The 24783-nt window shown below is 43.1% G+C and overlaps 1 protein-coding gene and 1 long non-coding RNA gene across 4 annotated transcripts in view; one reads left to right on the forward strand and one right to left on the reverse strand.

The window, feature by feature from the left end:
- The window catches only part of TAF3 (TATA-box binding protein associated factor 3), a 140342-nt gene that overhangs the window by 102521 nt on the left and 13038 nt on the right, over positions 1-24783 (reverse strand). The window lies entirely within an intron of this gene.
- Positions 21236-24783, forward strand: part of LOC310743137 — a 51456-nt gene continuing 47908 nt past the window's right edge. The window contains exon 1 of the long non-coding RNA XR_014538799.1: positions 21236-22367. This is a non-coding gene — a long non-coding RNA (uncharacterized lncRNA). The remainder of the gene's footprint in view (positions 22368-24783) is intronic.

Raw genomic sequence — 24783 nt, forward strand, 5'->3', positions numbered from 1 at the left:
TTAAGTAGCAAGCACTAAAAAGTTAATTGAATGTTTGCCAGTGGACATACGAGCCACTTTTATACTGGATAATTAATTTCCTTGTTTTTATAAGAATTTTAAAGAGTGGACAACAGGCACCCTGGGGGTAATTAGCTTCATTCAAGGGTAACTCCTGATTTCTGCTGCCACGGGCCTCTTCTAGCTTTTGTAAATGGGAGTAAAACTGACCCTAGTACCCTGTTGGATAATTTTCTTATATATACCTCCACCTTCTCCTGCTCACATTTTTGGATAAACTAAGGTATGTTGTGTTTCAAGTCGTAATCGCACTATGTGCCCTTGCAGCCTAGAATCAACAGTTTAACACCTTAATATTCACAGGGATAAATGTTATCTTAGGGTCCCAGACTTAGCTGAGTGAAGCTGTGAACTGCTATCCCCAATACGCAATCCCTACACAATCTCTCAAAAGCTGCCACTTCAAGCCAAGTCTCCAAGATTCTCCATTCTGTGTACTGAAGCGCGATGACAAGAGGGAGGCTTTTTAGCAGTGGCGTCCCATCTGCAGAACCTAGTGAGATCCACCTTCGCTAACATATTTCCTGCACCACATAAAGACTTTTTTCCCATGCTTTTGACTGAATAAGATGATGCTATTATTAGTGTGCTGCCAAAGCTTCCTGTGGCTGTTTATTGTATTTATCTCATAAAATTTATACGCTACTTGATTGTAAAAACAAAAAACCCTCAAAGCAGTTTACAAAGGGTATTTTTTTAAAAAAAAAACAACAATTGGGGGTTGTTTTTGTTTTATGCTACATTTGTTGCATGATAGACTGAGATTCTAGTTTGCTTGCACTTTGCAAAGTGTGCATTATGAGGAAGACTGCTTGAAAGGCTTGCAAATTAAAACTCAACTCCCACTGTGCTCCGACATAGCAGCCTTGAACACTCATGGCCAAAGGGAAAGGAGAAGTGTTGCTAGGTAGCAGAAAGGCAGGGACTATGGAAAGATATAAGAAATCTGTCTCCTAAAATGGAAATTTCTCAACATGAAGAAGGTAGAAGACAATTTTCATAGTGACATTTGGGACTGACATGGCAAGAGTTTGCCATTTTGGAATACTGGGACAGAAGGATCAGCGGGTTCTGTTTCAAGGCTAAGAAGCAGATAAGGAACTTTTAATTTTTATTGCATTCTGATGCTGTTAGCAAAACTGCTCATCAAGCTTGTTTTTTATGTTGTTATGTTGCTCGTTTTGATGTTGTCCACCAAGAGCAGAGCATTTCAAGGGTGGCTTCAGGGCCACGTTGACATCTGTCAGTCACCTACGGTGGGTTTCGCCTCTGCCCCTTTGTGTAAAAAAATAAAGCAGCCCTTTAGAGAGTGTGCTACATACAACAACTCTATAGCACAATTCTGGGCTGTATCCAGTGTTAGCTACACTCAGTGTAGACCCTCTGACACAGACGTAACAAACTTACGAGCAACATTTCGTTGGGTCTGCTCTGGGGAATGTAATTCTCTGTGTTCAGCACCAAAACTAGCCAAAGGATGCACATGTACACTTGAAACTACACCTGCACCTGGTTAAGAAGCCGCTGGCCCTTTCTCTTAGAATCATAGAATCATAGAGTTGGAAGAGACCACAAGGGCCATCGAGCCCAACCCCCTGCCAAGCAGGAAACACCATCAGAGCACTCCTGACATATGGTTGTCAAGCCTCTGCTTAAAGACCTCCAAAGAAGGAGACTCCACCACACTGCTTGGCAGCAAATTCCACTGTCGAACAGCTCTTACTGTCAGGAAGTTCTTCCTAATGTTTAGGTGGAATCTTCTTTCTTGTAGTTTGGATCCATTGCTCCGTGTCCGCTTCTCTGGAGCAGCAGAAAACAACCTTTCTCCCTCCTCTATGTGACATCCTTTTATATATTTGAACATGGCTATCATATCACCCCTTAACCTCCTCTTCTCCAGGTTAAACATGCCCAGCTCCCTTAGCCGTTCCTCATAAGGCATCGTTTCTCTTTCTGGAGGCAAGAAATAAATGCTCTGCCCTCTGCTTCCTACCAGCTCAATTATGTGCTAAACAAGACAAAGATGAGCTACGTCTTTCTTGCTTCCCAAGAGTATTAATGAGCTGGCAGCTAAATCCACAGTGGAGCTATGGCGGCTGAACACATAACTCTCTCTCTCTTCTAGAGCCCTTTAACTACAAGACTGGAAGCAGAGACAGGAAGAGGAAACAATGACCAAACGAAGGGGTCATTTCACCCCAATTATTAATTGGGCTGCCTTACCACATATCGTCTTTCAAAAAATCACTGGTACTTGGTTATCCTTATGCAACACTGTTGGGGAACCTGTGGTCCTTCAAGATACTGTTTGACTACAACTCCCATCACCCTTGACTCTTGGCAGCGCTAGCTTGGACTGATAGGAGTTGGGAGTCCAACAAGATGCATCCAATCACTTGTGTTCCTTGGGCCGTCACTTACGCAAGAATGCATGACGAGCCATTGTGTTGTGTTCAGTTTCCTACATTGAACAACCAGCTTGCTTCTAAGTGGTCAGTGAAGGCAAGAGCCCTCCTCACTGTACGTCCTCCCCACCTGATACAAAGAGCCTGCTACTGTCCTGGTTCCCACCCCAAATGCTGCCAAGGAGGCCCTTAGGTGTCAGTAAGAAAGAAAACGTTATTCGAGGCACGACTAGAGACTTTGAGAATAGCATCAGGGAGTCTAGGACGGGACAAAAGTTGCTTTTAAAGGTGAGATGTGCTGTGTTCACTCGTGAGACTTTTCCTCCCCACGGGTATGGTGTGCTTGGAGGAGCGCGCTTCTTCAAGGGGCATGGGTCTCTTCCTAGGTGTAGTGGCACCTAGTTTGCAGTGATGGGACAGAGGTCATCATCGCCTCTGGCTCCTTCTCCAGCTGCCCAGCCTCCCCTCCTTACCGCCTGATACCCTCTCCTGCTTTTAAGGGATCTCTCCACTCCATAAATGGGGCAGGACATGGAGCCACCAGGACTACCGCTCTCTCCCTGGTCTCTAAAGACAAAGGAACTGGGAGGGGGCTCGTTCCACTCAGGCTGCTCCCCACCAACAGCATCCTCTGTGCCCTCCTCCTTTTCTTCCTCCGCTGACAGCTACTGCTGGCCCAGCCCCAAGCAAGTTGGGATCACTGGGCTCACTACATCTTCAGCTATCCTACTTTGCCAGTTTTTTGTTTCTGCGAGATTCGAAGATCCTCTAGGACAGCGGTTCTCAACCTGTGGGTCCTCAGATGTTGTTGGACTACAACTCCCATCACCCCTGAGCTCTGGCCTTGCTAGCTAGGGGTGATGGGAGTTGTAGTTCAACAACATCCGGGGACTCACAGGTTGAGAAAGGCTGCTCTAGGAGGTTTTATCCTCAACTGTTATCTGTTGAACAGACGTAGACTTGGGCTGGGATCTGTTCATTATGGAGATATATAAAACAGACTGGACCATTTCAGAGTGCAAGCAGGAACCGCCCTGAGATCTACGGGTACAGGGCGCTAAATAAATTTATTTAATATTAATATTGACAACAACAACAACTCCCTGCAGGGAGTACACTAGCACTTTAAGGAGTGAAATGGACAGAAAGTTGCCCCTCTATTTCTACTTCTACTCTATTTCTACAGGTTAGGCTGGCCTCAACCAGAGCCAGGGCTTTTTCGGCTGTGGCCCCGATCTGGTAGAATGCTCTGTCACAAGAGACTAGGGCCCTGCCGGACTTGACATCTTTCCGCAGGGCCTGCAAGACAGAGCTGTTCCACCAGGCCTTTGGCCAAGGTGCAGTCTGACCCCCTCCTTTGGTAATTCTTCACAGAACTCTAGCCCAGTGGTTGCCATCAATTTGATTTGAACTGATTTTGTAATGAACTGATTTTAGAATGCTGTATTATTTTACTGTTGTTAGCCGCTCTGAGCACGGCTTCGGCTGGGGAGGGTGGGATATAAATAAAATTTATTATTATTATTATTACTTGTAGGGGATTTCTTTTACGTATAAGGGAAGGCTTACAATGTCTCATCCCTCAGTAGCCTAAAGAGACATAGGGTTGTATGCAAATATATCATAACCGGAGTAGAACTTGGTGGGCATTACTAATGTAAGTCCACTGATTTCAGCAGGTCTAGTCCATGGATGACTAAATCAGATGATAATAATAATAATAAATAAAATTTTATTTATATCCCGTCCTCCCCAGCCGAAGCTGGGCTCAGAGCGGCTAACAACAATAAAAGTAACACAGCATACACAGATACAACCCATAATGCAGGCACCAAGTCTCCATCCATGTGTAGATTGTGGAAAGCTGCTAATAATGTTTCAAGACATCTCAGGAAGGCTGGCAAAATGGAAGCAAAAAAATATCAGTAACTAGGAAGGCAAAATAAAGAAGGTAGGAAGAGTAGGATACCCTTGAAAGTGGGACAACATTCCCCACATCACAACAATTTGCAGCGCTGCCTATCGCCATGGAAGTGAAGACCCAACCCCTTTCCTACAAGCCAATGTCTCAAGGTCACAGTCTTATAGTCTACCTTCTGTTCTACAATAGAACACGCAATTAGGTGTTTTTTTTTAATCAAACACAAATTATTTCACCGCAAAAGGCTTTCAAGGCTCTAACACTACTTACACACGGTAGAAGCGTGTAACGCTGTTGCGGTCAAGTTAGCGCAAGATATGCCATTTACACTGGCAATTTTCCACTAACAACAAAGACCCAGGCCAGTTGATGCAACGTTTTCAAATCGCATGTAAACTATTTAGATGAATTCTTTTGACTGCCAATCCCAAGGGAGCGGAGGGAAAATGATTTGTTTTACCCTCCGAGCTCAAAAGCTCTCTTGGGAGGTAATTCAATTGAAATTTCACATTCAGAGTAGCCAGGCAGTGATAAACAGATGTTTAAATTAGCTGCATTACGCCATAATCAAACATCTTAGGGGGGGTGGAGAGAAGTTTTGTTTTTCAATCAACACCACAAAGGGGTGTGTGCTTGCAGGAAAGGGGGGGCTGCTTTTTGGTATTTTTAGAAGGAATGTTTTTCATACCTCTGTAATCAATCAACCACAGTTAGGACTTCTTGAGACACAGAAACCTCTAACAACATGGAGAATGTGCAGGCTCATCTGGCATTTCATTTATCTGATAAGGAAAGCAATATTTTGGCACAGGGGGGAAAAAATCTTCAAAAATTCAGCATGTTTTCAAATTTTATTTTCTAAAGAAATCATCGGGCTGTACAAATTTCTGCTCTTCTCCAGGCTCCCCAGCCACTAGTTTCATTAATTCCAGGGGAAACCGGCAGAAGTATGAGCCAACTAAGAATATATACCGTATAGTCTCATGCAAGGCTAGTCGTATGATGGAGCTAGGCTCCCTTTGGGAAGAAGACTGGAGCATGATGGGAGAGGGAGAGGGCACTGGTGCACCACCAAACGGATTCCACATGTACATGAGACTTGTCTAAGACATGTGCACATAATTGATATCTAGCACCATCTTGAAGATTTTCTTACCCACCGTCACAGGGGAACTTAGGTGTGTGCTCTAACTGGATGAGGCAGCCTTTGGACCCACGTTAGGTGGTAATTACGGTTGGCCCTATATATATACATTGGTCTTCTAACTTCTGCTAAACTGGTTTCGAATTGGTTTAAATTTGTAATGTGAAAATGCCACAGGATTCTAAGTACTCACAATAATGTGCAACCAGCCCTGCTGGATCAAACCAAAGGCCTACTTAGCACAGGATTCTCTTCCAACAGTGGTAATAATAATAATAATAATAATAATAATAATAATAATTTATTATATATACCCCGCTCCGTCTCGCTGTTCTGGTTTCGGGGACAGCCTTTCAAGCCTCCAAAGGGCAGCGGGGTGCCTTCACCCCGCTGCCCTGCGGAGGCTTTGCGCAACTAACCCTGAAGCCTTTGGAGCACAGCGCGATGTCCCGCTGCGCTCCTAAGGCTTCAGGCGGCTATCCCTGAAGCCTGGAGAGTGAGAGGGGTCGGTGCGCACCGACCCCTCTCGCTCTCCAGGCTTCAGCGAAAGCGACGCGTAGCCTCCGGAGCACGGAGGAAGTGCTCCCTCTGCGCTTTGGAGGCTTCACGTTGCTTTCGCTGAAGCCAAGGAGCCTGCATTCGCTCCATAGAATGCACAAACATTTCCCCTTAATTTTTGGAGGGGAAAAAGTGTGTCCTATAGAGCGAAAAATACGGCAATTATCAGAAATATGATAAATATATAGAACTGTATATTATCTGGGGTTTCCCCCCCCGCCCCCCCCAGATAGACAAAGTGATGCCTAATTCAATATGTCAAAAGACTAACAAGTTTACCCTTATTGCCTCAACAACCCCCTTACAGATTGCTTCATGGGAAACTGCGTGTATTTGAGTGTGTTTATTGTTTTTATAGCTGATGGATAACCTTATGCATAGTCATTTTCATCACCATCGTCATCGTCATCATAGAAAAAAAACAATGGTTGGCTACCAAGCAGCGTTCAAAATTCACCAGGCACATTTCACATCTGGCTATCGGCCATTTGTGACCAAGTAAAGAGATCCGGGCACCATGTTGGCGCCTGAGGTCTCCCCATCTGGAGGTGCATGCCTGGGGATCCCTGATTTTTTACTGTTTTCACACACTAGAATTCTCTCCGTTATATTTTATCTGCACAATCAGAATGAACCAAGAAGTCGTATTGAAAAATACAACTTTCAAGCTGCCTGACCCGCAAATGGCAACTGGGCATTCCGTTTTACCAACTGTAACCCTGGTTTAAGGAGCCATGTGGCACCTAGCTTATATATCTGAGTTTCTAACACTGGGTTGCTGTTGTTGTTGTTGTTGTTGTTGTTGTTGTTGTTGTTGTTGTTGTTATTAATTTTATTTATCTTCTGCCCTATAGCCGGAGACCTCAGGGCGGCTCACAAAACAAAATTTAGAGTGGCGGAATACAGTGGTACCCCGCAAGACGAATGCCTCGCAAGACGAAAAACGCGCAAGACGAAAGGGTTTTTCGTTTTTTGCGTTGCTTCGCAAGACGATTTTCCCTATGGGCTTGCTTCGCAAGACGAAAACGTCTTGCGAGTTTGTTTCCTTTTTTCTTAAAGCCGCTTGAAGAGGTGCAGTTGCGACGGACTGTGCTTCGCAAGACGAAAAACATTGCAAGATGAAAAGACTCGCGGAACGAATTAATTTCGTCTTGCGAGGCACCACTGTAGGACCACAAAGATCATCCAGATGCAAAGCCTCACTCGGCCGTGAACTTCACTGTGTGACCTTGAGCCAGTCACTACACTGGAGCCAAATGGAGTCACATTTAGAGTAGACCACAGAAATTGATGGGACTTAGAGACAGTGTTCAGGGACACGGGTGGTGCTGTGGGTTTAACGACAGAGCCTAGGACCTGCAGATCAGAATGTCAGCAGTTTGAATCCCCGTGACGGGGTGAGCTCCCATTGCTCGGTCCCTGCTCCTGCCAACCTAGCAGTTCAAAAGCACGTAAAAAGTGCAAGTAGATAAATAGGTACCGCTTTGGCGGGAAGGTAAACGCCGTTTCCGTGCGCTGCTCTGGTTCGCCAGAAGCGGCTTAGTCATGCTGGCCACATGATCCGGAAGCTGTACGCCGGCTCCCTCGGCCAATAAAGCGAGATGAGCGCCGCAATCCCAGAGTCGGCCACGACTGGACCTAATGGTCAGGGATCCCTTTACCCTTAATGGTAGTGTTGACTAATTTAAGTCCCACTGATTTCAATGGGCCTCTCCCCTAAGCATGACCAAACCAATATTCTTCCCACTGTCTTTCAACCTAACCTGCTTTGTGAGGCCAGAGGCCAGCAGCACACCATGTATGTTGCCTTAAACTTATTGAGATATAAATAGACTTGAGATTATTAATAATAAATAATATTTATTATCTGAAGGAGCGTCTCCACCCCCAATGTTCTACCTGGACACTGAGGGCCTTCTGGTGGTTCCCTCACTACGAGAAGTCAAGTTACAGGGAACCAGGTAGAGGGCCTTCTCGGTAGTGGCGCCCTCCCTGTGGAACGCCCTCCCACCAGATAGCAAAGAGAACAACAACTACCAGACTTTTAGAAGACATCTGAAGGGAGCCCTGTTTAGGGAAGATTTTAATGTTTGATGTATTACAGTATTTTAATATTTTTTTGGAAGCCGCCCAGAGTGGCTGGGGAAGCCCAGCCAGATGGGCGGGGTATAAATAATTTTTTTATTATTATTATTATTATTATTATTATTATTATTATTATTACCATCATCATCATACACTAGCATGCACATCTAAGTCGTTATTTACTCTGAAGCGCATTTTCCACTCCCTTTACAATGGGGGAAATCAGTTTTATACATTCAAGTTACACACAGACCACTGCACTCCTTTCCTGGCTCTGCCCCAAAGACACAAGCCCATTTACTAGAAAAAGTGGATTTCAAGCTGAAGGCAATAATAAGATCACAGAGGCCAAGTTAAAGTTTCACGGCTAGCCGGCAGCGTGCAAAACACAGCCAGGAGCGCCGCGAGAGGCATTTCACAGGAAAGCTTGATAGACACAGTGACAGACCCAATGCTAAAATTCAAGTTCACTTGACCCCGAGGTTACCACCACACTGCGGGCTACTGCTGTGGTCTGCTTTTTTGAAACCCAATGCAGCCGAGATAAAAACAGGGGAAAGCAACCTTTCCCAGCTTCATTTGCTTTAGGAAGCTGAAGCCCAGATTAATTTCACACACAGAGCCTCGTGGGCTGTCTTAACTAACATTTAGAGAACACCAATGCAAAATGTAACACATGTTGTTCCATAAAGTTTGCAAGTTAAGAAGTTCTTGTTTAAGGTAGCTCCGCTGTGTTCCAATTTGTGTGTGTGTGAGAGAGAGAGAGAGAGAGAGAGAGAGAGAGAGAGAGAGAAATAAAGAAATTTTGGGATTTTGGGCTTTACAGGAATACTGCATATGCACCAAAGGTAGGTCTAGCCTTCCTGTCCTAAAAAAAAATCCTGAAGTTAACTGGTCACTTTGCATTCCTCTTCAAAACATGCTGTTGTGTCATTTGCTTTTGGCCAGAGTTTACGTCTAGAGTACTACAAAAAAACTGTTCTATAATGAGCCGAGAATCTTTCTTTAATAGTAATATTAATTTATTATTTATACCCCACCCATCTGGCTGAGTTTCCCCAGCCACTCTGGGCAGCTCCCAGTGTTAAAAACAATACAGCATTAAATATTAAAAACTTCCCTAAACAGGGCTGCCTTCAGATGTCTTTTAAAAACAGGATAGCTGCTTATTTCCTTGACGTATGATGGGAGGGCGTTCCAAAGGGAGGGAGCCGCTACTGAGAAGGCCCTTGCATGCGTGATAACATTTTAACACACAAACTTCCACATCAGGTACTTGTGTAGGTTTCCCAGCTCAGCAGGAACTCACAGAAATATTCCTGTGTTTGAAAATGGGCAATGAGCAGATAATACAGAACTCTGTTTTACAAGGTTTCCAGGGTTCTTCATTAATTCCTCAGTGTTAATCAATCATCATGCCTGCTACAGGCCTCTCCCCTCTCTCCCAAGGACATTACGCACATAAATACATAGTGTGGAATCATACAGACAAACCGTCCGTCTTGCTCACACAGACTAGTATCTCCCTGTAGGGTTTCAGACAAGGTTCTCTCCCAGCCAAGGATTGAACCTGGAACCTTCTGCATGCGAAGCAGGTGCTCTACCACCGAACTATAACCCTTCCCATAATCCGCTAGGAGCAGGGACATCCTAAATGACTGGCTGCCATGGCTCCTAAGAATTTGATATTAACGGCACCAAACTATCTTCCTCCATTCTCTACGGGGTCAGCTCCTCAAACAAACAAGGCTGCCTCACAGCAATTTCAAAAGTTCTGCTGTGCATGTTTAAAGGAGGGGGGGAGAGGGACGGAGTCATTTGCTTGAAACACAAACCACGCTTCAGCAATTGGGAACCAGGTTTCCAAACCAGGACACGGAAATGTCAGGCGCAATGCCAAAGAAGAACTGAGTGAGTTGGGAGGACTTCACATGGGGGGTGTGTGTTTTGAGGTTGTGATCCTGCAGCCCACTCCAGATCACGCATCGTGGTTAGAAGTATTTCTTCGCAGCCGCCGCTCAATGTATGCCTAAAGGGTATCTAAGCAACAGCTGCCAAGATATTTTGTAAAACCAGCTCTCCATTAGCTGCATTTTACTAAAGCATTAACCCATACGCTTTTATTATTTACAGAAGAGAAGCCTCGTCGGCTGTGCAGCTTTAGTTTTATTTCTAATTGTGAAGGCCTGGCAATTATTCAGAACTGTTCTAACCAGTTAAGCAGCAACAGAAGCAAGACCTGCATTTGTTGCGCACAAGGCTTTGCCAAATACATACACACCAAAAGGCAGCCATATAGAGTTGTCGGGTTCCCCCTCCGTTTCTGTTTTTAAAAATAATTTTTAACCAGCCCATACTTCAGCCAGGTTTGTATCGCAAGGTCAACAGCAAACAGTATTTTTATGTACTCTTCTAAATGCCAGAGAATGTGAGAAGACATCAACAAACCCAGTGGAAAGAAGCTTATTCCAGGCAAGGTTGAAACAGTGGGTCAGAAAACTGGTAGGGCAGGACAGGTGAAACGGAAAATCCCTGGAAATTGACTGGGGGCAGCTAGATATTGAGTCTTGAAGCGTTTACTAACTCTACCAACTTGACTTCATAAACCAGGTGCTATGCCAGAACCCACAGCAACTGATCCGGCCAGAACCCTCAGCAGGAATTCAGCCTACCTGCCTTGTTCATTCTGTGAACTAACTGCTCTAAAAGTATTCAGTTATGGGATAAAGTGAGGGAAGCCTGGGAGGTTTGCAGAGAGGGTATGTTGGCAACAGGCAGAAGAACCATCACGGGGAAGTCTCGCCACCTGTGGTTCACATATGACATGAAAAGGCTTTGCCCTCCGCAGCGGCAATCCTGAAATTAAAGGGCCCAGGACCATTTGCTCCTTTCTGGTGATGCGTTCAAGAGTCACGGCCGCAGAAATGCAGAAGCAGACATTTGCCTTGAAGAGGGTGCTGCTTTAAAGAACACACACACACAAATGAAAATGCCCACTATGTATTCAACAGCACTGGTTCAGCAAGCCAGCTCAGCCCAAAGGATGGCTCTGAATATCAGTTGCTGGGAACGCCAAAGGGGAATGCTGCATTCAGGTCCTGCTTGGCTGGCAACTGTGAGAAAAGAACTGTGAACCAGTTGGGCCAGCGTCGTTCTAAAGGCAATTTCACCCACTAGAAAAATTCCAGCTTGGGTACAACATTATTGCACTTTTAAACAGCAGTCACAGTATAGTGTTTCTGCCTGACCCTTACTGAGTACTTAAAAGTGGTTTGTTTTTTAAAGTAACCCTCCTCCTACAGATTTCCGCATCCTTAAAAACAAGCAAGCAACTTGTCTTGAGCACTCAAAAAAACTTTGGTTTCACCTGGGTTCTCTTCCCTCAGCCAAAAGCAGAGCAGGCGAATCTGAACAGGGGGAAGAGAGTCCCTTCCTGCACAAAACAATACTGAACCTAAGTGTCCTCTATTCGGGAGGAAAATAAAGTTTATTTTAATAAGATTGACCCTGGGACATGCCCTTTGAGAGGCTCCATCCTGTGACAATGATGGTGTTTCTTAGCAACCTCCCCTTCTCTGTCGCTTGCCTTTGCTGGCATTGTCGAACTACAGTTACGAACACAGCAGCAGCATATAAATTTAAGAAAGCGCACCAGGATCACTACTTATCTCCACTTTTATTTTATTTTGACCATTAGCAACAATTATGAGCCATCTTCCTTTGAAAGGCCTAGTAATTAAGGATGGCGGTCAAACAGTGGGTGTGGTAGGGAAAGATAGCAAGTGTCGGGTGGGGGCTGCTGTATTCTTTGATAGCACAAAGCCAACAAGCAAAGCAGCTTGCTCACGTTGGTGTCGTTCCTTCGGAGTTCATCGGTTGGGAGTGAATGAGCTCTGCCTTCAGAGTGATAAATGCACATTTTGATTCGTTTCCCCCTTGAAAGCCAAGTGCGCTTTCATTGGCAGGCTGATTAAAGTGGAATTAAAATGTTCTCCAAGGAAAGGGGGGGGGGGGGAGAGAAAAAAACTTGTCACCTTTTCTGCAATGCTATCTGCCCCCCTTTAAGAGATAAGGACCCTCTTTTTTTTTTTCCTGAGTCACAGACACCAGATACTTTGGGGTAAATTAAGAAAACTCATTACATTTTGAAAAGGACGATTGTTCCTATTTTTAAAGCTCTCGTTTTTCTGAATATTGGATTAAGGCGCTGTGTTACAAAAGATAACTTTGGCAAAAACGGTCTGGTGGTATTTGGTTCCCCACCCGCTCATTAAATTCCGGCTCAATCCCAGAAGTCCTCATCAACAACTCCTTAACCCCGCAAAAAAACTTTGCTCCAGAGACGATGTACACAGAGTTTGGTCTGTGCGCACAATGATGCGTGTGGGTCTAAGCTAGGTAGGTGGTGGTCAACTGACCGATTTCGGGTGGACCACCTAGATCTGTTGGCTGAAGGACTTGGTCTCCTTCAGCAAACAGTTTCTCATGCTGTTGAGCTAGAATGCATGCTTCCAGAGAACGGCGCAGATAGTTTTGCCTGAACTGTGAGGAGTTCTCTGGTGACATCCTCGCTTCGTAAATTTAAAACACACAGCAGTGGGCCTCAGGGATCACAGTAAAGCAAAAAAACAACAACAACGAGAGAAGACCACACAAGACTGGTCAGCTCACTTTTGGCCAGCCCTCTCCCAGGTCCACCACACAGGGAACTTCACCTACATGCAGGTAAATGGGCCGCAAATCAAAGGACTGGGGGCAAATTCTGAATGCCTTTGAAGTGAGTAAGCAAAATGAAGAAATGGGTGTGCTATGTGCAGACACGGTACTCATGAATCCACAGCACCAGAAGTTTACATCTTCCTCTATTTAAAAACATTTAACTAAGAGACTTGAGTACAAAGCCCCGGAGAGAAAAATAGTAGAAAAGTAGTATAATTAGGGGAGCAACACCAGCCATTGCGAGTGATATTGTTATTCTCCATCAAGGAAGCAATAACTTTGAGGAATAATCCCCTTAATGAACCACCAAGATGGGGTTCTGACTTCCTAATTAAATTAAATTAAAAGTGTCAGGTATCAAACCTCGGTGGTAACAATGAGCTGAAGCTACGTAGCTGCCTCCCAACATGATCACATTAAGTAATACTGATTTTAATTTCTGGGAATAAAACAGTTATGCAGATGGCAAGCCCATTATGCCATAAAACAGATGGGGGAGGGTGGAGGAGGAGGCACATAGCGGCGCTGAGCCGAGAGATTCTCACTCATGTGGCAAAATCTGCCGGGCGCTGAGTCTGGAGTGACACTGTGTCCCATCTCTGTCTTTACACATAGCTATTCTGGGGACAACTCAAGACACTTCCAATGCCATGGGCAGAACAGCAGGATAGGAATGGAAACAGATGCACGAACGGTGCTTGGAAGGCTTCACAAAAGGTTGAAACACAGAGCTGGCTAAACTGGAAAACTGGATGTTTTAGCCCAGAATCATTTTTACCAGTTACTGAACCATTTCTCCGCATTACCTGAACGGCAAAATTTGAAACACTCCCACAAAAAACAACACTATGTGCATTGAAGACAGTAAAAAAAATTTAAAAATGCCCTGAATCACAAACATATTTAGTTATAAAGTTTTGGACAGAGGTATTAAATTATAAAGACTGACATTATAAAAAGATGATTGGTTTGTTTATAGTGACGTGGCAAGTTCAAAGAGAGGCAGGTAAGGGACTGACAATGGAAAAGGAAATTCAATTCTTACACTCCGTGCAATATCAGAAAAATCCACGTCACCCATGACAGCCTTTTTCACAATGTGGGGGAGCATTTTGGGGAATGAGCTCATAATTATTCATTAAAGATTCAAACAACTCAGTTTAAAAACTATGCATGAGCAGGATGCATGATCAGCCTTTTATGTTGGTATATATTTTAAGTTGCCAGCTGCTTCTCTCTCTCTGCAAACAAGGTACTTACCAAAGACAGATTCCTGAAAGCTTTAAAAATTCATTAGAATCTTGGCAATAAATATGGCCACTGTATTTTACTGTAACAGTATTGATCGCAAAGCACTTGACTTATCTAGGGAGATAAAACTTATCTTGACCTTGTCAAATGCGAACAGTCTGGACTTAAACACACACCCCCACCCCACACACAACCAATCCTATGATAGCCCCTTGTGGGGGGAAATAGACACACAGAGATAACACAGAGATGATACAGAACAGTACATGAGTATTAATGTATTGGATGAAATGGGAATTTACCTTCACTCTTCCACCCACCCCAAAATGACATATACTACCATTTACTCACAGAGAACAGAAATTTCTCAAAGGAGGGAAAAAAGAAAAATTGAGAAAAAATACGTGACGCTTGCTAAACTTGAAGAGTCTGTGTGGAGTCCTACGTGAAAAGTTACCCAATCCCATCAGATGCTCAGGCACCCAGCAAAATAAAATAAAAATAACCCTATCCCTAGGGTGCCACAAGAAGCAGAGTCCTGCAAAGTGTTCTTCCGTAACTATCTGAGTTTGTTTTAAAAAAAAACCCAAAGTCCATGTAATTAAAATCTGAAAGCAGTACCACCTTTCCCAAAGAAAGCATTTTTCCCCTTGCAATAGGAAAATGGGTAAAAACAAAAGCCTTTGTTTTCGTTTGGGGGAAAAGCTAGAGAGGTCTTCTTAAAGCGCAATGCATTTTATATGGGGAAAAACAGCACAAAAGAATCAAGTTCCAACTGCAAAGTGCTCCAAGAGCATATGTGACTTTCATAAAAGGAACAAGAGCTCAGAGCACCCTATTCTAACAGCCTATGGTGCAATTTGGGGATTTCCTGCAGAACTATCTCCTGCCGCACTTACAAGCTTCTGTCCATTCCCATGAAATGTTCTCTTTATACTGTTGGGGGCACAGGCTGACATTCCAGAAGAATAATATTTGGTTAATGCTTTCTACTTTTAGTTACCGTGCTTACCATCTAAACAGCTTCCTCCAAGCCTCATTTATTAAAAGCTTGCAGAGGAAATGCAAGAGAATTCGCTGTCCAGAGGTCGTCCACATTAATCGCACTGTCAAAACTTCTCGGGAGCAGAGTTCAGCTATTTTGAAAAGTTTTTCTTTAAGCTAAGAGAGAGGGAGATAACAGAACCTTTCTGCAAAAATTAATCTTGCAGCAGTTATAAATCGGAAGATTCGCTTGTAGCAAAACTTCTGATTTTTTATTTTATTTTTAAAAACCCTCTTAATGTTACAGTGAACGTTGCAATGATGTAAAAAATGTGCCACGAGATCTAAGTGTGCTGTATCCTCTTCGAGCCCGTAAGACACTATGTGCTATTCTGGCATTCCCTGGGGAGGGGGAGGGCGTAGCACCAATATTTTTTGAAATTATTAATAATAGGCTGTTTAGGGGAATTTAGATGCCTCAAAGTGAACTAGTTATAGCCATAATAACTACTTATGCTGTTCATTAAACAAGTGTTAATTACGCTTGGGTGTAGTATAATTTAGATTTCAGTGTGCTGAACGCCTTGAACAATATTGTATAACTGCTCTGCAAAAAATGCAGATGAAGCAAATTAGAAGGGAAAGTGTGCCAGGTAAGAGCAGAGGGCATTTCGCCTTCTCACTTAATTAAAAACCATATATGTGTTCTGCACATGTACGATTTTGTGTCTCTTCATACACATAATATTCCCCAGTATTACTCGAACATCTGAATGCCAAGACAAACAACTGTACATTAACAGTATTGTTGCAAAAGTGCCTGCAGGAATTCTGCACGTCTGTTTTTCACTCTGGGCACCTAAACGATACATAAAGTTTTCTATTTCCTCCTTAGATAGTGCTTAGCTGATAGAGAGCGTGCAACAAAACCTCTACATTTAGATGAGCAACAGTGTTTTCCATTGAGTGAAGACAAACAGGCTGAAAAACAACACTATCCACAGCAATGGCACAAAGAATAAGGCTCCATTGCTAATTATTCAGGGAACTGAATTTAATTACAGAGAGAACATTAAACGCTTTCCAAAACTGGAGGGGGGGGGGGAGAGCGAAAAAAACCCACAACCAACCCTGAAGACAACTCCAACAGCCACTAGTGCTACAACAGTGCCCTCTACTGGTTTAATAGCATATTGCTAGAAACCATGTAACGCGAGTGAATGAAAATTTTACTTTTCATTTGAACAACCAATAGTGCAAAGGTTTTAAAACACACAGCATAAGATAATTTCCTCACACACGGGTGCTCAAAACATAAAACAAACCCCCTCAAATGGGTTGCATTATTTTTCGGACACAGCTTCATCTGTTCTGCGGCTCTCATTCTGTGGAATCGGTTATTGAATTTTATTTGTTTATCGAATTGATACTCTTGCCCTTCATGGCAAACAATCTCGGGGCCGAGTCACATTCAAATAAAGCAAACGCAAAACACAGAACAAAACCAGTCAATAAAAGCATGCCTATCTTAAATATTTTTGTAGCGTGTATCTTTTGTGTGTGGTATCTTTGCAAGCTGCTTAGAGACAATTGCAGTTCAATGTTATATACATTATTTAAATAAGTAATCGGCTTCCTATACCACTTATCAGGTGGCACAATATCTCTCACTCCCACCAAAAGCCTGGAGGAGTAGGAGGGTTTTCAGCTGAACCAGATACACCTCGGGCGGGAAAGCATGTTCCACAGTCAGTGCCACCACTAGTAAGTCCTACTCTGAGCCCAAACACCTTGAGATTTGCTTGGTGATGGAATAAGAAGGGAGGCCTCCTTGGCTGGTCTTAAAGCCCAGGCAGATTAATGCTGAAAGAGGTGCTCCATCAGAAAACTGGGTCCAAACTCAGAGATTTCTACGTAAACTCTAAAACCTTGAGTATGGTTCAGTGGGTATAGTAAGCTGGCTCAGACTATTCTGAACCACTGATTATTTTTTAAGGTTCTGAGCACCAGTCACTCTGGCCTCTGCATTTTGCACCAGCTGGGTAGCCTCCAAACCATCTTCAAGGGCAGCCCCACATAGAGTGCATTTCAGTAATCTAGCCTGGAGGTTATCAGAGCATGGAGCTTGATCTAGAAATGCTCCCGAGCTATGGATCTGTTCCTTTGTGTGTGCATATATGCATGCACAACTGTGCACAGAACAGGACTCTAACCCAATTCCCAGACACGCAAGCCACCAACCTACAGCGGCTCCATCTTGTTGGGATGGGTATAAGCTTGAATTTATCCAGCTCAATGCTGCAGCCAAGCCACATCTGCATGGCCTCATCTGATTTAGATGACAGGGACAAACAGAGATGAGTGTCATCTGCATACTAACTCCTTGCTGTAAGATGCCCTGAGAACTTGGGAATATTGCGAACAAAGAAGATCCCACTTGCATTCTTCACCTTCAGATGCTGTTTTGCATCTGAAGAAGCTTGTTGCTGAAGAAGCAACAAGAGGCACAGGCCTGTGTTGCTTTTCATTTCCTGGACCCAGTCTTTAAAAATAACAACACTCATTCCCCTCCAGCCCTTAAGATGAAAATGCATCTATGTCTTCATGATTTCCCACGGCTGGCATAGAGGGCTCATGATGTGGCCCTTTCCACATCATCTGGCAACCTGCAAGGCTGTCTTTCCAACACAGACTCCAGTTATGGTGGTCCACCTACAAACTCCTGCTGCCCACCACATGCCAATGGCTCCCCTCTGGCCACAACACTTCTTTGCAGCAACAGAAATCTACACCGTAGCAATTGATTTGCACAGCAGGACAATTTGGGAGACACCGACGACGATGTTTTTCATCTCTCCATCCCGTGAGCTGGCCCAAAAGCTCTAGAAAAACGGACTTTAGAGAATCTGAAAGTATCTGTCCACTTAGCCTTTAGTAAACTACAGGCACCACCTCAGAATAATTGTGTGTTTCACAGGCACCGGTGCCAACTTGCATGTTGTGAAATGCTTAAATAGCACATGCTCTTATGCAACTCTCCCAAACACGGGTGTTCTTCCTTCTTCGCTGCTCCCAAAGCCACACCAGTCCCAATTGAGGAAAGCACCATAGAACAAACTTTGATTACTTTGCATTGGCCGGAACAAGCGCAGCAGAGATGATTGTTCCAACAAATGAATACTTGTGTATCCGTATGCAAACATTTAGAGAAAAGAGGTCGCTTTGAATGTCACAATAGCCAAGAATAGTAGCCTTGCATTTGCTTTGCTGCCATTTTACGGGTAGGAAAATTCTAACTCGAACCCTTCTGAGAGGACCTAGCCAATAACGTGTTTCAACTGAAGAGGTATGTAGCAACCTGAACTAAGAAATTTGGAAATACTGTACAGTTCTTTTACAACCGGTGTTACATGTTTGTGGCAGAGAGGAAAAGATCAGCCACAGTCCATAGAATATTCCAAAATAATTTGGATCGCATCAAAATATTCTCCCCAGGTTCAATGTTTGCTAGATAAAATGCCTAATTATTGTTCAATAATATTGAAAGTGTGCTCCTGGAATATAAATGACATGTGGAGTCATACAGAGATGACAGATATTATACAGAGATATATACAGCATGTGGGCTCGATATTAATATGTCTAGAGAAATGCCACTGATGTTTCTAGCAATTCAGCACCAGCGATCAGACCTGAATGAAGACGTTTTTATCAGGACATATTAAAATATTGTTGAACTGTATAGAAAACAACAACTACAAAGACAATGTAACAACAGTGTCAATTTATTTCCCGCCCTTCACCAGCAGGTCCCAGGTTGGGTTGCAACCATTTAAAATACAACATTGAAAACAGTTTAAAACAAATTAACAGCCACAGGAATAGGGTGGGTCCCAAAAACACATATCTCAGGTGTCAAAGGCCAGGTTAAAGAGGTGCATACATTGTTTGGAGCAAGGGAAGCCAACTCCATTAGCCGGAGCCAGTATAGCCAATTGTTAAGAGTTGTAATCCAACAGGCACCATGTTGGCTACTGCCGGTTTAGAGTAACCGAATTCACACTGAGCCGTCTAGTCTGGCAGACCCTGCCCTATGGAACTCCTAGCCGGCAGGGGCTAGAAAGGTACCATCCTACCCTCCCTCCATTCAGATGTCTCCGGAATACTTTCTTGTTTGGACAGGCCTTTGCAACATGCATTTTCTTTGTAACCCAATCAGTCTTTATTGATGTTTTAAAATTAAGTTCTTACAGATATCTTTCCCAACTTTGTTTTTAATACCTTGTTGTTTTTATTTTATTACAAAAGTGCAACTTATAAATTCGCGAATAAATAAATAATCGCATTCATTTGCTATCGGTTATATTTGCTTCTTTACTCTCGAATGTGCAGGCACAAGAGGGTGCAAAACTGCAGACCAGTCCCGTGCATTCATCTTCTAAACCTTCCTCTATGAAGGAAATCTTGCCGTGCAATTAACTGCACCCACAGATAGGCCCATGGCCTATCAGCACGGACATCCATCCTACATCCTATGTGTAATGTAGAATTAGCACTTTACAGGATTCTCATCAGTAAGTGTCTATTACAGCCCAAAGCCCCAAACCTTCTCACTTCTGCCACGTGGATTAAAAGCTCTCTCTTGGCCTCAGTTTCGCTCGCATAGGTTGATTTATTTGGAATTTTCACATTTGCTTTTCAACCGGAGTGGCCTGCCCTAGTGGGGCACAGCCACAGCAACAGCCTCCTAGCAGCAGCGCCACTGGTTGCAGGTTTGATCCCCGTAAGGGACACGCTGCATATTCCTGATTTGCAGGGGGTTGGACTAGATGATCCTCAGGATCCCCTCCAATTCTACGATGCCATGGTTCTGCTTTTCAACTATGTCCTTAAAGCTTTTCACACAAAAAATGTCCTCCCACCACCTGAGGTTAGGTGGTGAGGTAGTAGACAGAAGTACAGTAACCTCTGAACCAAGGTGTCTTATTCAGGGTCTGCAGATTTCCTTCACATCCAGAAAAAAGGGTGATCAGCCTCACATTCTGTAACTCTAATGAAAAGCGAAATAAAGAAAGTTTCTGCCTTTCCTAACAAACAGTTCTCTACAGAGGAAAAATGTAAATATGTCCTAAAGGTCAGCAAACATGAGTTATTTCAGGTGAGGAGGAAAGTCTCCCTTCAGTTATCAATCACATATTCTATTATGTGCTTCCCCCCCAAAAAACCCAACACCAAACAAATACACTAGAGATCACTGTGCACTGCACAATTATTCAGAAGGGCAAAATCAATGGCATGATCAAGTTGAGTCTGTGCCTGGTGCCTGGTCAGTGAGGAATTACTTAAGCAATGTTGATGAAACACTTTGAACACCCTAAGGAACTATATCAATCTTATAATTAAGTACTGATCCTTGTTTCAGTCTGTTTTTTATTTTAGTATTTTGTGAGGGTTATTTTTTTGTAAGACACCTTGATGATTTTTTTCTAATAAATGGAAAGGCAGTACGTACATTTCTTAAGGAATAACAGCCATGGTGTTATTACTAAAACCCGGCAGGTTTTCTTTCACCAAATGTCATTCTATTTCGTCGTTTTGCTGTTTAAGAAGATTTGGTCAGGTCCACAAAACCCAAAATATATATAAAATTGTTTCCTCTCTGCAGCACTTCCAATTCTTGAAACACTGGCGTCTGCATTAACAACACATATAAATTTGCTATGCATGCAAATTCCGTCATTTGGCGGATACTGTTTTCTAAAAAAAAAAAAATAATCCAGAAAAAGTTGCACCTTTGGTGCCGCTGTGGCTTTAAAGGCACATGGCACAGAAATAAAAGCCTCTTTAATGGATGCTTTTAAGTTTTCCCATACAAAATCAAGCATTGCTTTGTTTCGTATTTAATTTGCAATAGGATACCCAGCAGCTTAGCTAAAAGAGCTTTCCTGGCCAGGGACTCAGCATCGCCTGCTGAGATGGGCTCCACGCAGAGGCAAAGCGCTACTGGAGGCGAACTCCGCCAAACAGCACCACGTTCTCCTTTAAAGTTAATCTGAACATGCCGGACTTGAGGGGAAATGAAAGGTGAGTTTCTCTCCCTTCCTATGGCACGGAGACTTCCTGAGCAAAGCTGACTGGGCAAAACCTGCCATTTCCTCCTTGGTATTCCCAATTGCGTCTGTCAGACAGAGTTAGAGTGGCACGCATGGGGGGGGGGGGGAAACGACCAAAAGCTAACACAGGAAAAAGTACTTTACACAATATAAGGTCTCTTGTAAACTCTTATTATCTGAAATGAGCCCCCCCTCCTCCCGATATTTAAAATCACAAAGCCAAACTGATACTGACAACAAGCCAAAGGAAAACACACACACATATATCTAGGAGACACCAGAACATTAACAAAATACCACATATTTACCGTATTTTTTGCACCATAACACTCACTTTTTTTCCTCCTAGAAAGTAAGGGGAAATGTCTGTGCGTGTTATGGAGGAAATGCCTACGGGTGGCATGCCTACGGATTTTCCTCCTCTAAAAACTACGTGTGTGTTATGGTCGGGTGCGTGTTATAGAGCGAAAAATACGGTATTCCAATACTGGGGAGGAGGGTGGGATGCACAAAAAGCTGGCAGGGGAGTTTTCCAGTCCACCCACTGGAAGCCAAGGAGTATAGCAAAAGTTGCCATGCAACTGCTTAGCCTGGAGTCTCATTGGGTGGTCTTGGCAAACTCAACTCTCTTGCAGCTTAACATGAGATAAGGAAATGATGTAACCTGCCCCGATCCAGTGGGGTAGGGTGGGGAAGCAATCCAACACCCTCAATTCTCAACCACACTTCCTCGGATGCAAGCATCATTAATTTTCAGTAAGAACCTGCTTCCAAATATACATGCCTTGTATCCCAAGCTAAAAAGGAGAAAGAAAACCTACCCAAGTCAGCCCTCAGAAAGGTGTTCTTCTGGCACATCCAAAATGTCCAATTGCATTAGCTAAGCACCTTCCATAGTGACCCTTTCCCTTCTTCCCAGCACAGACACTCATGACCACAATGTTCCTCACAACCATAACTGAACACTGTGGGTTTTCAGGAATATCTTTTATTGATTTTTCAACCAAATTTACCCACTTCCCACCCTGCAGATACAGGTTCCTTGGGGGAAAGAACTGTTCCACTCTGGGTGGCTTCCAACACATATACAGTGGTACCTCTGGTTGCGGATGGGATCCGTTCTGGAGGTCTGGTCGGATCCCGAGGTTTCCGCAACCCGAGGACTGCTTCTGCGCATGTGCGCATGGCAAAACCCAGTAAAATACTTCCGGGTTTGCCACGTGTGCACCCCGAAGTTCATGTAACCGGAGGGTTACGTAAACAGAGGTACGACTGTAAAAGCCTAATAAAACAAACATTAAAAACTTCCCTATACAGGGTTGCTTTCAGCTGTCTTCTAAAAGTCGCACAGTTATTTTTCTGTTTGGTATCTGATGGGATGGCGTTTCACAGGGTGGGTGCCACAACCGAGAAGGTCTTCTGCCATGTCACTATAAAGTTACCATCTCCTTCTTTTCCGGCTAATGCATTGTGACTTCCTTAGTTAATTTATAACTAAACCCCGTTATTGGTATTGGATTATGTTCATATTCTAGTGGGATTATTGCTGGCAGTATACCCCAGCAGCAAAAGCAACTGTCTACTCCACAACATGCTCATGCATTTTGCCCTCAACCTCCAAATCAGAGGTGTGATGTGTCCATCCACTTAAGGTGCAATATTCCCATAGATGCCACATTTCTGTTGAAGACGCTCAAATACATCCTTGCTGGCTCAAGTAACACCAAGAAATGAAGGGGGAGACAATTTATGGAACACTTCATGATTTCAATAAAGCAGAAGGCTTTATATCCACATATATGAGCCCTAAAAAAACAGCACCTAGCATTTCAATGTAGTAACTACATTATCAGTGGTGATGGCAGTGGTGGTTAATAAATTACATTTTTATCCCCATATTCTACATGTAAACCCCATGTACAACTCACATATGCCACAAGTAGAAAACAGGGCAGTAATCTGGATGTTATTTCATTCATGCAATTCCGTGTGGGTTTTGCCTAATTTGGGGTTTTCTGTTCCTGTTCTTTTAGCAGAAGATGGTGGCAGGCTTGGAACACCTTAAGGCTTTTGGGAAGAGACACGTGCAGAAACACAAAACATGCAAACTGGGACTGGCAAGGAAAATAAGGCAGAAATGAACGGGAACTGAAAAAACTACTGATGTATGATTTTCCTTTCAAAATCAGTTGCACACTGCATTTTCTGTTGTTCTTTTTTAATTGCTTATGCTTAGTTTTTATTTGTGATACCCAGCAAACACCCATTTATTTAAAAATATATAAATAAGATTTTTTTAAAAAAAAAATGTTGTGCGAAACCAAAGAAGGGAAATATGCCTCCACCATACAATGGGCACAATCTGCCTGGAACTTATCAACAGACGTTATTAAATGAATAGGAACTCCTCAAGAGCTCTATACACAGAACAAGGGAGTTCCCTGTGGACTGTGCTTATTAGACTAATTTGAAACAGATGGATTCTGGGGGAGAAAGGTTCCTGATGCTCCAAATGTAATGAGATCCTCAAGTTGTACACAGTACAGGAAGCAAAGTGACCACCAAATAAAGCAAAACATTAACAAGAAATGCAGTGGGAGAGAACAAAATGGAATGACGGCTCAATTATGGGATTTAAAAAAAATATATATCCTTGAAATAATCATGCTATGAAACTAAAATCATTAGCCTCCCAAGAGTCAAATTTATTTGCCAAAAACCAGTGGTCATTACAAAAATGGAAATATACGCAAGTTGTAAGGAATGTACATTTTTACACTGGGCTCCATTTTGTGCTATACATTTTTGTCTGATCTATTGGGCTGATAGAGTAAACACAGAACCTTTGTACATAAATATATTTATTCCTATCAACCAATAAGTAACAGATTATCTCAAAAAAGCAACTGGCCCAGTAATCTCTTTCAAAGTCGTTTCCCAAGGGGAATTATATAGGCAGAACTACAATATATAATGGGAAATTATCTTCTACTTCTCTCTGGCCACAAATGTAAAGATGACAATAAGCACACACAGACCTTAAACATATGCTGTGAGCACAGCATGACGCATCAAAGCAATAAATGCTCTCATCGCATAATGTGGAAAAAAATTGTCTGGAAAACTACAATCAGATTTAACAGAAAAATAAAATGGTAAGAATTGCCTAGTTTAAAACAACGTAATTATACGTTGTGAACCGCCCTGAGACCTGCAAATGATGGGCAGAATATAAATTTAAATAACAACAACAATTTCGTACATATCTATTGGAAATTTGCTCCGTGTAACATTTTTTAGGCAACCTCATATAGAGCATATGCTTTAATTTAACCATTATGGAAGCAAAACTGTACAAATTGTGGGCAATAGCGAAGGAAACCCAACCTCGAATTTCATCATGAGAACAGGAGCGTCATGTGGGAAGTTTAAGAGCAAAAAGAAATTTGGGGAGTTTCCAGTTTGATGACATTTGCCCACCCCACACTTCTGTAACATGTGCCACTTGTCTAAGATCTTGTCTAAATGACCTTCTTGAAAGTG

This window comes from Podarcis filfolensis, assembly GCF_964270895.1.
Source record: "Podarcis filfolensis genome assembly, chromosome: 10".
In the NCBI taxonomy this organism is placed as follows: Eukaryota; Metazoa; Chordata; class Lepidosauria; order Squamata; family Lacertidae; genus Podarcis; species Podarcis filfolensis.